Raw genomic sequence first — 17,217 nt, forward strand, 5'->3', positions numbered from 1 at the left:
CCGGGATTGCTTGGACTGCTGTGCTCTACGGACTACGTACTCGGGGAGGCTGCCGCTTGACATCGCTAGCCCGGGACTGCGAGGACCAGGGTGCTCGTTGTTCTTTTGATCGAGCACACCTGTGAACTCTTCCCGGCTCCTCCCCCCTTCTAAATATTTCCACAGCATAAGAGCCCCGCCCCTACGCGCCAGCGGAACGCGCCCGGAGCGAAGACCGGGCAAAGAGCGGGCCGTTTGAGGCCAGGCGAGGCAGGGTCAGGGCCTACCCTCTTTCGCCTCTACTGTGACTGCATCAATGGCGACTGTGAGAGAAACTCGGAGCAAAACAACCCAGGCTGCTGCCAAGCCCACAGGTACATTGGACTTATATTTTGCAAAGGCTGGATCCCTGTTGATTGACGACATAACCACTTTAGAGAAGCGTATTTCCCTAGAAATAGACTGGATTAGAAGATCGTCTTTAGGCCCTCTCAAACATGCTACCTCCCCACCACAACTGCCAGAATTTGTTGACCATGTCAAGGGGGGACCGCCTGGACTGCCGGTGTCTTCGACATCATTGAATCCAAGCACTACGATATCATCTATCACAGACTGCGATATTTCTACTCCAATTGATTTTATTACACTATCCCTCCCGCCTCCAAGACTCTCTACTGCCCCTACAACTTGCAGTCTGGATATAGCCCCTGAGACAACTACAAAAACTAATGATATTCCTAGTGTAGATCCTACTCAAGGGAATCGCGAGGGAGCAATACCTAAGAGGAAGGGAAGGGCCCAAACAGTAGGAGGGCGCAGGCCAAAGAATCTGATGCCTGCCTCCAGGGGGAAAACAAACTCTCCATTAGTGGGACGAAAGGGAGTGCCCCTAACCAAAAGACCAGCGAGTCCAAAAATTGCTGCACGGGTGGAGGGCCCCTCACTTGCAGACATAAAATCTCTCTTGAGCGAGTTACTCACCCCCTTAATAGATCGCCTTGCTAAATTGGAATCATCTATAAATAATCTTCATCATGATATGGTTCAGTTAGGGGTTAATTCTAAACCTACTAAAACACCCATAAAGTCCACAGCTGTACCACTCTCTAGGGACAGTCCTGGTCTACAACAGCTCCCCGATTTACATCTGCCCAGACCGATCCCTTCTCTAAAACCTGGACCCACGATCCCTACACAGAATACCATCCCCACTCCCCGTGACACACCGTTTCCTTCCCCACCACGGGTGCAGGAACATAATAGTAGATACAGACCAGTTAACTTACCGCCTGAGTCAGCCCCGTACACAGTTATCCTAACGGGTATCCCTGAATTAAAACCATCTACCAGCGAACCAGTGGTGGCTTTGAAAAACAAAGTCATCCACTGGCTCTCGAAAAACAGGCCCTTACCAGAGGGCATTAACAGTGAGGTTCTCATGGTTAGGAGACTCCCGTGGCTGGGTAATACCAAAAAAACTACCCCGGGAGACTGTGTATTGATTAATTTTAGGGATCCCCGAACAGTTTCTCACATATGTAGTTGGCTATATCCAACTACGGGTTCTCTTATTCAATCGCTCCCACTCTCCTTCTTCTACCCTCCCACAACAACAACTACACAAGCTGAGGGCGGGTGGGATCTAGTACCCTGGAGAAATAGGTCAAGGGCTCCACAGGCGGATAGGGAACGCTGGCTGACAGGGTGCCCTAGACATGATCAAGTACCCACCCACAATCGTTTCTCTACTCTAGACATGGTGGATTGACCGTTTTCGTCTGTGGGTGGTGGCGCTTTGAACACAATTAAGAATAGACAACCAGTACCCCCTAAGGATGAGGAATACTTTCCGTACACTAAAATCACTGAAGAGGGTAGCTCAGAGGTGGTTTTCCCACCTTGGAACACCCCACCCGCGAGGGTTAAGCAGGGAATTGATTACGGCCCAACCTCTCCCCGGGGGTCGGAGTCGGAAGTGGTTTCACCCCCCAGCACACCTTGTACGGCACCAATTTCCTCACCACTTAAAATTCTATCCTGGAACATTGCGGGCCTCTCTAACAAACTTGATAACCCGTCCTGGTGTTCTTTTATCGAGCAGAAAGACATCTGTCTCTTACAAGAGACGTGGGCTAGAGAAAATATTGTTCATATGGGCTTTGCAACCTTTTCTAAGCATGCAACGTGGGGGGGTAGGGGGCGCCCTTCAGGTGGCCTCACAACATGGGTGGCCACTGACTTAGGTTGCAGGGCGGATATATTACCCACTAATTCAGCAGACATCCTTGCTGTGCTGCTGGAGTGGCCAAATGCCGCTAGTCTGTTGTTGATTAACATCTACTCACGCCCAACCAATATTTCCCAGGAGTCATCTACCATCACGGAGCTCGCTCTGGTCTTAAATGACATACCAGAGGGTACTGCCTATCTCGTAGGAGGGGACTTCAATTGCCATTACGAGCCCCTCCCTGGCTTCATGGAGGGTCTGGCCACGGAGGAGGATCTCCTTTGGCATATTCCTCCCACTCAGGCTCCGGCTCCTAAGACATGGTCCCCCCTGGCTCTGCAAATCAACTCCCTCTCGTTGAAATACGGCCTTCGCGCCTGCAATGGGAGGTCTAAATCTGATGGTATGGCAAGATGTACTTTTAATAGAATTGGCAGTGAATCCAGACTGGACTATGTTTTGGTTCCTGTGTGTTCATGGTCCTTTGTAACAGACTTTTGGGTTACAATTAGGAGTGATAGCGACCATAATGCCCTTGAACTAAATTATAGTCACCCCGGTTCCCCAGTTAGGGGAATTTATAGGGGTGAATCTGAAGAATGCCGGGTACTTGAGTCCAATAGACGCAGAATAAAGTGGGAGCATATATCTTCCCATCCGGAAAAAATTCATAACTTATATGCTCAAGCACTGCCTCTATTGGAGAAACTCCAGGTGATAGCAGAGAAAGGTACTAGTGAGGCTATCTATTCTGATCTGGGACAGCTGCATGCCGACTTCCTAATAATAGTTTCGGAATGCCTAACGAAACCAATAACCAGGACTAATAGAAAATCTTTTGGTCCATCATGGTACAACGGCGCTTGCCGAAAGGCGAAAGCCGACCTCCTGGGTGCAATCAAGGAAGGTAGGTGTGCCGTGGACATCAGGGCCAGACGAAGTGTCTACAAGTCCATGACCTCAAACGCTAAAAGAGAATGGGAATATGATAAATGGATTAATCTCACTAATTTCCTGGCCCGTGCAGACTCGCGCAAATTTTGGCGCTGTGTCAACACGGGTTCCGAGGAATTGACACCTGCCTCAGAACCTAATATCTCAGCCAAGGTATGGCAGGACCATTTTCAGTCTCTTTATAAACTGCCTGAGGATGTAGGGGAAAATTCTAACCATCCCCACTGCTCCCTTGAGACTGGTGAACCATTCACTTTTAAGGAGGTGCGAGCCGTTCTGACTAGCCTTGCCACAGGTAAGGCACCTGGCTTAGATGGGCTTCCGGGTGACTTGTTCAAGCAGGAGCCAGACGTTTGGACCCCCTATCTTGCGACCCTCTATAACGCTATCTTAGCAGGTATGGCTATTCCGGGTACTTGGCTGGGGGCGGAGATTGTACCAATTTATAAAAAGGGTTCCCCTCTGCTCCCAGCCAATTACAGACCCATTAGCCTAATAGATGTACCGCAGAAGATTTTTGGTAGGCTCATTTTAAATCGCCTCCAGGACTGGATCGAAGAAATGGCGATTATGAGCCCTTACCAAGCGGGTTTCCAGCGTGGCATCTCCACCACCGACCAAATCTTCCGTTTAAACCTTTTGTATTGGAAGACGGTGCTGATTGAGGGCGGCAGTCTTTACACAGTCTTTGTAGGCCTTCGTGCCGCCTTCGATCTGGTACCCAGAGATAAGTTATGGTCGGTGTTAACAAAGATGGGGGTCCCCGGGGATATTCTCTCAATTTTGAGAAGGTTGCATCAGGGGAATTATGCAAGAGTAAGATGTGGAAGGGATGGAACACTGTCTGATGCTTTCCCGGTCGATAGGGGGGTTAGGCAGGGTTGTGTCCTCGCCCCGACTCTCTTTTGTCTTTTCGTTAACGGGGTCGTAGATCACCTTTGCACCCTGAACGATATTGATGCCCCTAAGTTGGACGGCAGCAGGGTTCCCGCAATTATGTTTGCGGATGATACCCTGCTGCTCTCCAAATCCCCCATGGGACTCCAACGGGTTTTGAATGGCTTTGTAGGCTTCTGCGAGGAGCGTGGGTTGGAGATCAATGCTGCTAAAACTAAATTTATGATCTTCAACCCACCCCCGACTACACGATCGTCGCCCAGTATAGGATCCTCTAGGCTGGAGAGGGTTTTTACCTTTGAATATCTGGGTATAGTTATTAACGAACGCATGACCTGGGAGCCACACAAACTAAGAGCGAATATGAAACTGACCCAGTCTGTGGGTGGCATTGCCAGGATGACAAAGGGCCTTACATACAGACCCATAGGCCCACGTATACAAATATATAAGGTCCAGGCCCGGGGGGCCATTACTTATGGTGCAGAAATCTGGGGACATACGCCTGTGCAGAAGCTTCAGGTAACAGAGAACACTTTTCTCAGGCAGCTGACAGCTTTACCGGCCAGTACTCCTCTTCTGCCACTCAGATTAGATCTGGGCTTAAGACCGCTTTCAGAGGAGTTGGCCTTAAAACCCCTAACCCTATGGTGTAAAATATGGTCGTCCCCAGAACTTTCCAAATATAGAGCAGAGCTGCAAGAGATTTTGCGCCTCCGTAACAACATACAAATACCATGGTTAAGTTACATAAAGCTTACCTGTGAGACACTGGGTAGACCTGACTTGTGGTATGATCCAGAGGTTACATGCACCAGGGATTCCCGCAAACTTATCACGAAGGTATTTCGTGAACACCACTTACAAGGTGCTATAAGGACAGCGAGGGAGGGCTCCCATATTGCCCACTTCTTGGCTTTTAAAGATTTTTACCACTTAGAGTCAACTTATAATGATATGGGTCCCACTCTCACAAGAAAGCTTTACATGCAATGGCGCTATAACACTCTCCCTCTGAGGGCATACACTGCCCTGTGGTCTCACTCAGCACACACGGCCCTTTGCCCCCTTTGCAAGCAGACACAAGAGACAGACCTGCATGTTTTATTCTTCTGTCCGGTGTACAGCAGAGCAAGGAAGTATTGGCTCTGCCCATTACTTAGAAACATGGGTTTCAAACAACACCTCCCAGCTTTTAGAATACTTAAATCTGACATCTCGCCCCCAATTGCCTTTGCTGTTGCCAAGTTTTTAACGTCTATGTGGTTTACACGCTCACGTCTTCTTAAAACCATATCAAGCAATGACGTTGGACTGAGTTAATATTTTTATCACAACTGTGTAATGTTTTAATACTGCTATGTTTTTATTGTACTATGATGCTTTCTTTTATGGTCTTAACGACCGAAATAAAGATATTTGATGACTTTATTCTAGGCCTGCATTTTACTATTCTGCGTAGTCTTATACACATTAGGAGCTTTCTCAAATTGTGAACCGAAACTGTTGTTTCCTCGAAGGAGGTCTCACTCGCTCAGAATGACTGTTTGCAACAAAATCGATACTTTGGGAACATTTGCTATTGGAAATTGACCTCTTGAACTCACTCTTGCGTCTGCAGCTAAAGCATCATTGTTTGGAGTTTATGTATACTGGATGAACCTACAAATGACATGATTGGTACAACCTCTTCCTATAATTTGTTTCATCCTTTATGCCGCATGACAATCACCATATATAAACTCACCAATGAACTGAGTGGTCTGACATGATGAGGTGACCACGGAGGTGTCACCCCTGAACTAGAAGACTATATTATGCATTGATCTGATGGATGAGGTGCGTGTGGTCGTCATCATCGTTGTCGTTGTTCAGTTCAGAGTTGGTCAGACAAACGGATTTAAGAGAGACTGATTTTGGTTTTCCTGCAACTCTTTCCATTCATGCTCATTCTTCTGCGGACTCTGCTTATTCCCTCCTTTTGGACTGACGCATATGCTGTGTGTGCCAGACTTGGACTGCTTCCCGATGGGACACTGCACATGAGCTGTCATTGTTCATGTCCTTGCTGACCGCTCTGAATCATTTATCACTTTATGACAAACCCAAACTAACCAGACCATCCTGTACACTTTAGGCAAAGAAATGTTTACTTATCATGATGTCCTTTAATTGAAATCTTTGATAAACTAAAAATTACCTAGAAACCTGAGCCTATGGTTTATCATGCCATTTCCTTTTAAATTTTATTGCGCATTTTGAGTTTGTTTATTAATGCTAAGGAAAGGCCACCTTAGAGAAATTTCTACTAATGTTATTGTTTTGTATGGCCCTAACAGAATTATTGGTTTGCATGATTTTCGTCTGGCTAAATTTCTTCTGAAGATTCAGACTAACAGTGATAGTCCTTTACTTGTATAGTCTGCTAGTGAGAGTCATATACATTAACTAAATTGTTAGCTTGTGAAACGGATATCCAATTCCTGATCCTCATTGGATATCTTGATATTGGATCCCTTATATTCAACTCCTCATTGGCACAAAACAAGATTCATCAGAGGATCAAGTGAGTGGTGAAAGGCTAAATCAAATAAAGAAATCAAAAATGAAAAGGGGCCCAGTTTCCGCTGGAACGGATGCGATAGCTTAGCCCAAGCTAGCTCATGATTATTTTGCTTTATTTCCATAATTCTGTTCCTGGGGGATATCTTTAAATTCCTGATTTTTGTGTTGTGAGCTTCAGAACTTGGTAGTTTCGTAGCAAATCTTAAGCTTTTGCAGTACAGCCTTGTGGCATTCTGGTGGCAGATTGTACCACTTTGTTGTGATTGTGATATAGAAGACAGGTTTTTTAACAGATCAGCCCCATTTATCTTCAACAAAGTTATTTCAAATGACATCTGGATCTTGTGTGGAAATTCAGGTTCCAGATTTAGGTGAGCTCAAGCTGAACTCCATCTGGCCTTTTACCTTTATAGAGAGGGGTGGTCCCAGTGGCTCTATGATGACATTGCAATGCTTCCTTGCTTTCTGGGTTTTTCTTGTATTCATCCATATTAGTTTTTTTCTTTATGCCTGGGTGTTCAACACTTGGTTCCACCCACCTCCATGCGACTTAGGTCGAATGTCACCTAGGAGTTCAGGTTTGGCTCTCAGGATTTGTGGGGGTCCAGCATTTGTGAAAAAAGCCTCTAAATACTTTGCTTTGGCTATTCAGCGCTTTGAAAATGGTGTAAAGAATGTTTACATTTCTCTATGCCACCAATAGCTGTTGAAGGGTGTTGAAAACTAGTGATGCAAGTTGATTTTTTTAGAGTAGGACATCATTTTAAGATCCTTCTTGTTTGTTACTGCAACATAACCTATTTTGCAATATTCTAGTATCAACATCACAAAGGACATGATCAGATCAATATGGTACAGTGTATCAAGGATTTTGAGGATTCTTCGCAGGAGTATCAAATAGAAATTGGAATTTCTAAGTAAAGGCAAATGAAAAGTTAAGAATTGAACCACGCTCCGATTTGCCACAACTTCAACTGGGATTGGGAGGACTCCTAGTCTCTCTGGCTACATGAAGAGTAAGTTGTCAACTGAGGTTTGATAATTATGAGGATTTCAGTTTTCAGGACAGCCAGGCAAAGATAGTCTTACCTCATCCACTGCTGATTCTGCTTCATCTTTGTGATGATCTTCATGGCCGGCCGGCTGGAACTTTAGAAGTATGTTATTAGCAAATATTTGGATCCGAATGTAATACTTAAAAATCTAGGCTAATGGGCGTATGTATATGTTGAAGAGATGGGATGACAGAATGCATTCCCATGGGACCACACACAAGAAGCTTCATTTTCAATCACTGTAGATTTTGATTTGCTGACAACAAATTCAGATGACTGGTTAGCACAACTGAAGAGACATTCCAGTGATCCTGTTTACGCACATAGGTTGCTCTAGAAGTGTTTTATGGTCTACATTATCATATGCCACAGACATATTAAGTAAGATTAGGGTTTCAGTTTAACAAGTATAACTGAGGAAGGAGCTTCCTTGACATTGATTATACCTGGTTCTGGGCCTCTCTTCGGTCTTTAATATGAGTGTCTATTATTTAGATTGTTGTGTGAGTCTACAACTAATAATAATAATATAAAGTTGGTAAGTTACCTTTCTGCATGGTGAAGTATGTGCATCCCTGGCCTGACTGACCAGCTGTACTGATTTCTCTATCCTTAATGCTAAATTTTGTTGTTTCTAGGCAAGCACGGATCCTGTGTGTGCGCCATGACACAGGCCTATCTCACGGATTGTGGTCTTGTTGTTCCTGGAGGGATGCCCAAAGATGTTAATTCAGCAAAATACCTGCAATAGAAGAAGTGACATCATACAAATGGTCAACCACTGATGACATCATACAAAAGAGACATCACATCCTCTTTTGACCCTGATAATGTTAGAGAAAGTGTTGTCACTTGACCTTTTCGATAATGGCATTAAGGTAATGACTACTGAAACTACGGGCAATAGATGAAGGCGTAAACATTAAATGAAAGTTCAATAAAATAATGGAAAAGGTTTCTAAAACGGTTACAAATCTATTTTTGTATAAAATATATATAACTATACATGTAATCCCATAATATTCTATGAGTGCATCCATTATATGCCAGGTGTGTTGCCTTGATACGTCCGGTTTGTGGTTGTTATCTACAGAGATATATCCAGCATGGACGCATCCCCACATGCATATGCACAGACACACATACCAAGACAGCTCAATATGCCCAGGCTCAGTCAAGGGCCAAACACATAGCCCAGTGCCCAGATGCAGCCTGCAGTTTTTCTACATATCCTTAAATGAAAGGCTTAATCATTATTTCAAGTGTTCATCACACATCAAGGCCCAGATTTACAGAAGATTCGAGCAGCACAGTGGCAGTGCACCAACTATAGTTTCTGCACTGTGCCACGTGAACGAGATAGAGTAGAACAGTGCCATATCTACTGAGATTTAGAGTGGTTTCCTCTCTCCCTCTGCTGGTGCACTTTAGGCAGCCATGGGCCAAAACACACACCCTTGAGCAATAGTGCAAGTTTGTGTGAGTTCTGTAAGAAATTGTGTTTGTACTTGAAGGGTACCCTTTCAGTCCAAAAACTATCCTTTAAAACTTTCCCTGCTTTGCATTTGTCCTGTACAATGCAGCACGGATGCAAAGCAGGAACAACAAGTAGAAATTAAAAAATTTCTCCTTGTAATGCCTTTCCCAATTAGGCGTAAGATTTTTATGCAAATTCCTGTCTACAAATGTTTGTAGATAGAGAATTGCTTAAAAACTCATGGGTGGTTGCATAGGAACAGCACATAGTGCAACTTCGTGTTACTTTGGGAAAACAATCTAGTGCAACTTCAGATGTGCGTTGATAGTAAATCCCAGCACCTATCTTTGTGTCAGGTTTGTATTACAAAAGTAAGGTAACCCCTGCACAATGCCTTAGTAGATCTGGGTCCAAATATAAATGTCATGGGTAGGCCTGGGTGGAGTTCACGGAGTTCTGCGTAGTGACAAAAAAACGCTGCTGCACTCTGCAGAGTTCCACAAGCAGCGGAGTGAGGTAAGTTGCACTGCTCCTGCCTATTTTTAGCACCAGTCATTTGTCCCGCATTGTATAATCAGCACAAATGGCCCCCTGCACAGTGCAAGAGGGAGCAGCTTCTTTCTGCCGCTTGAGTAAATGTTCTACTCGAGCAGCAGCTTCCTCAAAGCGAGCTACAATTTTCTCAGCGTGAGCGGTAGCAACCCACTGTGATCACCCGCGTTGAGAAATCTCTTCTCAAGGTGGTATAGCATTGGATTTTCGTCACGCGTGCTTGCCAAATTAATGTTGGCAAACCGTGAGAGAGGAAAAACTATGTTATGCTCCACTCTCTGGAGTTTTGGGGAAATCCGTGCACTATGCGGAGCGCAGAGTGGGAAAAACTCTGCAAACTCCACGAGCAGAGCAGGGTTTCCCGGCCAGGCCTAGTCATGGCGAATAGCAGAACAGAGGCAGTGAGGCACATGGCTGACTCCGGGTAACCCTGGAGGCCCATATTTATGAAGCCTTTGCGTTGTCATTGTGTCATGCAAGGTGATGCAAGGACAGTGCAAAGGCTTCAGTAATATGTACAAAGCCATGCAAGACCTAATTTGCGTGTTCTTGTGAAGAAATGTAGGCAGCAGCTTGTGCTGCATTATGTTACATTTCACCTTGAGAAGTGTTCCATGGGCGAAGCACGGGTATTCCCATGCACCCACCCATGGATTTTGGTACATTTTTAGATTTACAAAGACTTGTAAATCTGGGAATGCACCAAAATGCTACGATTTCCCAAATGAGACGTAACAAGGTGAAATATCTTTATTTCCCCTTGTTATTTTCTCTTTCCATGGGTGCTGCATCCTGCAGCACTTGTGGAAAGAGAAGTATGTTTCTATGGATAGTTTTTGTGCAGGAAGGTGTCCCTTCTGGCACAAAAACAATCATGCCTGTAATGAAAACACCCTTACACTATGGTGCAAGGTTGCCTGTGTTGGTGCCAGGCTGCATACAGTACACCAGTGGAAGGAGAGAGTAGAAATGCTCCATATCTTTGTAAATATTGAGATTTTCTGCTCTCTTCCTTTCTCGCAGTGTGGTGCAGCAAATTTGCTGCTCCCATGTTTTGCCTAAAAGTTTTGTAAATGCACCCCACAGTTTAGGTTTTCTTCTCTCCTTTACTGGAGGGAGAAGTCCTGAAAGGGCACATGCAAAGTTCAGTAGCTGCAGTTGGCAGCCCTGAAATTAAATTGTACCTGTACAACCCCAGTGATTAGAACACTGTGTCCCTTCTGGAGAACCTCACCAACATCAGACTCAAGCAGCTAGTCACCTCTCTGACCCAAGCAGCAGGACACATACTCGACCCCGTCTTCTCTGCCAGTGAAAACATCACCTACAGTCACACCACCGAACTCCTCTGGACCGACCACCACTGCATGCACTTCGCCTTCACCACAGCCAACGTACGCCACCGCCCTCACTGCCCCCCTTTGTAGCTGGGACAATACCACCGAAGAACATCTCATTGCCTTTCTCAGCACTACCACACCACCGACATCAACAGACGCCAACACCTCAGCACGCAACCTCCACCAATGGACCTCCAACTGCACCTACACTCTGGCACCCCTCAAGGAAGCTCCCAGCAAATAACACTCCAACCACTACACCCAAGCACGCCACACCCCAACAGATCCTGCTCAACTGGACCCCACTCACCATAGATGACATGCTCATCCACTTCGGAGCCCCCTTGGTCCCTTTCCCATACCACATCTTCTCTAGAGCTGCCACCTCAATCGTGTCCAAGCTACACCGCACCATTAACTGCTCCATCAAAACTGCCACCTTCCCCAATGACTGGAAACATGCCAAGATCAACTCCCTGCTAAAGAAGCCATCCGCCGACCTGACAAACCTCAAGAGCAATTCAACATGAACGGGGGCGTCATTTACGCCCCCACCAATCGCACAGCTAAAGCGCCAATCTGGCAAAATTTAGTTTCAAGTTCATCTCAGTACTCCAAGTTATCCAATTTTTAAACATCTCTTATGAATTAACTTTCTTTGCTGTTAAATCATCCACTCACGAAATGGTATGCCAATTTTCAGGTTTCTAATATTCAAGCTGTGCCCTCCGGGCCTCTTTTTCAAGAATACGAATGACGCAATTTCATCGAAGACAGTGTTTAATTAAAAGCCCAATGCATTTCGGGCATCTGGTGCCCTTCCTCAGGGGTCACTACAAATGACAGACATAAAAAAGAATTTTTTTTAAAAAACCATTGCTATTTACGTCATGATTTGTTGTCTTACATTATAAATACTTACAAGAACATCTTTTTATCAAAGTGTAACGTTACCATGCAATTTACATATATACTCCCACTTCTCCCCCTCCAACCAACAATACTCATGATAACCAACCGTTAATCCATCAACTCAATCCCTACCCTAAGTATCTCCTCATCTTCCTTCTCATGCGTTAAAACAATCACCCCTCCATGCTTACTATCGCATATCAAACCTATCGCATAGTCTTATCCCTTTCTCGAGTTATTCAAGTCGATTTCCGTGCGCTCTCACTTGCTTTCATTCCCTGCTGCATTTCTAAATTGCTCGCTTCTTTTCATACTATGGGCCTTGCTAACAACGTCCCACTCCTCACCTCTACCCTTTTCAGGTCGCATGTGTGCATTTAAACCTCTCGTTTTCTTCTATAGCCTTCACCTTAAATTGACAACCAAATGCGTTTTAAATGCCAGCATCTACAAACTTTCTTCATACCTGTCTCTCACGTTTGCAAGCTTCAGAACTCATCTCCCATTTAAAAAATGATTGTTTCCTCGCTTTCTCCCACCCCTATATCCGTTATATCCTCCCTCCCTACATCCTCCCGATTGGTTAATTATTCAAAAACATTCCCGCTCTTTTGAGCTAGTATGCAAATTGCTAACTCGTTCTCCGTACTACATTTCCCATCGTGCGTTTTGTTTGTGAAATATGTTCGAACATCCAAATCACTTTACTGTTGTAAGCAGTTATTATCAATGAACGGCAATTTGTCATTAAATAACAATGAAGGTTGAAGTCCATTTCACTTTCATCTCAACACTGGCTTGTGTGACGAACCACGATCTCTCATCGTAAGTGTGGATCCTGCTACGTTGTAGCCGTTTTCGTCTTTCTCCTTTGATTTTTAAACTGCGGGTGCTATCTATTTGGATAGCACCCGCAGTAGCACACAACCGATCTGCACGCACTCTGAAATTACAAATGAATACATTTGGATGAAGCATTAAAGAAACAGGTGTGCATCCTACCCTCAATGAAACCTCAAGAGCAGACACAACTCCCTGCTCCCCTTCCCTGCCAAGGCCATTTAGAAGGTCAGCAATGCCCAGCTTGCTGAATTCATTGAAGAAAATCACATCTGGGACAACTCCTAAACCAGATTCCAAAGCAACCACAGCACCGAGACAGCACTCCTGGCCGCCACGGACGATATCCGCTCCCTCCTTGACTGGGGCAATACCGCAGCCCTCATACTTCTGGACCTTTCGGCCACCTTCGATGCCATCTCCCACTGCACCTTAATCACGAGACTCTACGACGCCGGCATCCTCAACAAGGCCCTGGACTAGATCCACTCCTTCAACCCCAATCATACACAGTGAGTCAGACTAACTCTGTTCCTCTCACAACCCACAGAGATCAGTTGCGGAGTGCCCCAGGGCTCCTCCCTGAGTCCCACCCTCTTCAACATCTTCATGGCCCACCTCGCCATCATTATCAGGAGCCACAGACTCAACATGGTCTTCTACACCGATGACACCAAGCTGATCCTCTACCTCACCAAGGAACCCACAGTCGCCATAACCAATTTCCACTGTGGGATGAAGGTAGTTGCCACCTTATGAAAGACAGTTGCCTCAAGCTCAACTCAGACAAGACCGAAGTACTCATCTTCAGATATACTCCATCAGCTTGGGGCGTCTCCTGGTGGCCTGCCGCTTTGGGACCCCCCAACCACATGGACCACGCACAAAACCTCAGCATCATACTGGACTCCTCGCTCACAATGAACCACCAGATCAATGCAATATCCTCATCATGCGACTAGAATGAAGCCTACAGACTCACTCATGTTCCAGTGCTGTGTGCTTAACCCACTATTGGCTACATCAGAATAGTGTGAAGTGCTGTGCTGAAGTGGTGTATCTGTGCTGGGTGTATAGTTTCTTGGGAGGATGTCATACAGGGACAATGCAGTCCTGAGTAATGCGTTCATTGGGGTATGCAAGTGCTGGAGGTGCATGTGCCTTAAAGTGGTATGGTACCTTAAGGATGTATTGCTGTTTTTGTGTTTATGATAAGAGCTTGTGCTTGGTATATGTGTACCTATGAGTTGCACAATACATAAAGTCTGCTGTGCGTTGAGGATAAGTGCATGTGCTGGGTATATGTGTAACTGGAGAGTGATAGAATACATGAAGAGTGCAGTGCGTGCAGTATGCATGTATGTGCTGGGTATATGTGTTCCTGTGAGTGGTACAGTACGGTGCTGTGAAGTGTCCGCATGCAAAATACAAGTGGTGGTTGTAGTTGTGCCTCTGAATGGTGCAGTATATGGAGGACAAAGAACTGTGCAGAGTGTGTATGCTGTATACATACACTGGGTGCATGGGTGCCTATGGAGCGTACAGTACTTGGAGGGCCCTGGGTTCCATTTTGAGGGACCCAGGACTGCACGATGAAACTTGGAGTGGAGTTAGACAGATCCCCCAGACAGCTTTGTTCATTGCATCACACAATGGGGAGGAGAGGCCCAGGCCTCCCCTCTACACTTCAAAGACCCTAAATCACTTTTGGTGTCTGGAAATGGGCAATAAGAAGGGGAGGTTGAGGCCCCAAAACTAGTCTTCTCCCAAGCAGCCAGATGGCTGTGTTAGGAGGGGAAGCTCTGCAAGACTTCTGCCTGTGACCACAGCTGGGGGCCAAGACCTGCTAGTCTCACTGCTGTGTGAGGGGACATCACCCAGGGACCATCTGCCCTGGTGTCTGGAGCATTAGTGCCTGCCTGCTTGCCATGGCCAGTGTGCCCTGTGACGAAGAGGAGAGCATTGGATAGAGATCGATGTTCAGTGAGGAGCCCTGTCGTGTGGACTCCCTGTGCAAAGTGAGAAGAGATGGCTGCTCCACTGACCGGGTTGCTACCCATGTGCAGGGCTGAGTCGGTGACCCCTGTGTGCCAGGAGAGGGCCGCCCTGAAGATAGCCATGGTAAACATGCTGTGCGGAAAGGGTGAAGCATTGTGCGGCAGTGGTGCAGCAGCCCTGTATGCCATGAGGGGCTGTCATGAATAACTTTGCTGTGTTGATCGGGCCAGAGCATATGAACAGGAAGCAGTGGTGACCCATACGTCAACAGAAGCAACATGGATTGCAACTAGTTCAACCCCATTGGATGAGTGAGGATGCCGTGGGAGTACTGTCACACAAGTGGGACCAAAATCAGGATTGTCATTGCCTTCCCTCCCATCAGGAGAATGTGAACACTTAACCCTGCAGGAGAAAGCAGCAGGAAACCTTTGATCACTGTGAAAGCCCGTTCACAAGGGAGAGTGCCTGTGCCCGCTGAATGCAGCCACGGAGTCTGCATGGAGTACTTACCTGACTGGGACTGGCTCGCTTGATTTCCTCTGGAGTCGAAGGGTACTCGTATCTATTTTATTGGGGATATTTATATATGTAGTTCTCTTTAATAGGATAGTTGAACACATTTCATAGCACAAGAGATGCATATTTTAGGTGTTGAATACAAAAGAACAGCTGTTTACCAAATATCATTGAATGAGATGACTAAAGGTAGAAGATGCACACATTTACACATAGAAGGTACAGAAAGACTAATGAAAGTAAGGTCTGGACTCAGGTGAAGTATGTAAGGAGAGGTGTCTCAAAAGGTTGCAAAATGCTAAAGGCCTAATTTCTGGCATGGCAGAATGAGAGGACTATTGTAAAGCAGCAGTCTTCCTACGCTGCTAAATTTTAGCTTCTACCCCTCCATTTAAAGGTGAAGATATGGATAGGTTAAAGTTGGCAAAACCTCAGCAGGATGTGCTAGCAGTAACTCTGGGTCCAGTGGTCCATTCACCAGGTCATAGTTGTGGTTGCCCCACCCTATTTTTTGGCCAGTGACCATCACTGATTATCTCTGCTTGGTTCCCCATGCTTTGCATGGCAGGCACTGGCAGGGAAAATGCAGAATTGCCCCGACTTCATACATATGGAGACCATTTGGTTTCTGTTCAGAGAAAACAAATGTCCGCTTTGGGGGTCTGATTTCTCTACACAAAAAGTTTTCTGAGTATACACTTCAAATATTGTACCTGCATGCCAAGCCTGCAGTGCTAAGAGGATAGAAATGGAGGCAATGGCTGCCTTTACAAGCCAGCAATCCCCACCTAGCATGGGTGGATCTTTAAATAGGGCCGAGAGTCCTCTGCCTGGGTTTAAATAACCCCCCTCCGTTTATGTGTCCCGATGAATGCCATATGACTCCTTTATGTAACTTTGTTTGAGCAAATGTACTCACATGCCTTATTCCTGGGTGTGATCTGGTGTTTCAATATAGGTGCAGGATCAGGATACAAACTTTTCAGTATGACATGCAGTGCTGTTCATTGTTTCAAACTGCTCATGTTTTTTTTTTACCTTGTCATGAACAGGGTGAGAGCATAAGAGCTAGTTATAATTGCATTTGCATGTGGTGCATATTCTTTCAGGTAACGTTATTCTCACTAGACCCCATTAAATTTTTTGTTCACATTTCTGTTGTAATGAACTGGTAGTTGAAAGGCAGAGTGAAATACACTGTGGGTCTTTTACAGAAGGTAGTAGACAGGAAGGGGAGTTTGAGAGCATAGGAATCAAGGGGCCGATTACGAAGCCCGTCAGATGAGCGTCCAATCGGATCGTTGAGGTAAAGGGAACGGCCGGCGGTAGTCAATGGTCCCGACCGCCAAATTAGGATCCAACCGCCATTGAGGCAATCGTAAACATGCCTCTTTGCATTGAGGCTTGTGCTGCGGCCCGGAACAGGCCCTCAGCACAAGCTCCAATGGAAAGAGCCATGTTTTCACCATCTCTGCACCCTGTGGCAGGCACCATGCGGTGCTGCCACATGATACAGGGATGTTTAGGGGGGAACCACGGATACCCCGCAGGGCCCATAACAGAGGGCCACGGGGACAGGGGCCCTGCTAGGGGCTCCAGTAAATCCTTTTTACCGGAAGTACTGAAGTGAAATGGCCGGTGGAAAGGTGGATCGTAATGCCCACGGTGGTGTCTGAGAAGGCACTGCCATCATTGTGAGGAATGCGATCCGACTGCCCGCCTGACGGGCTCCTTCAGTCTGTCGGAAGGTTTCGTTCAGTCCCTGGGGCACGTGATGTGGCGGTCTGACCGCAGATAGAGATGTCGGTGGGACTAACCCAGATTGTATGTCGTTGTCGGTCCCACCGACATCTTAATAGGCCCCCAAGTATCACTGGTGAGGGTTAGCAGTGAAGAAAT

Source organism: Triturus cristatus, chromosome 6, assembly GCF_964204655.1.
Source record: "Triturus cristatus chromosome 6, aTriCri1.1, whole genome shotgun sequence".
In the NCBI taxonomy this organism is placed as follows: Eukaryota; Metazoa; Chordata; class Amphibia; order Caudata; family Salamandridae; genus Triturus; species Triturus cristatus.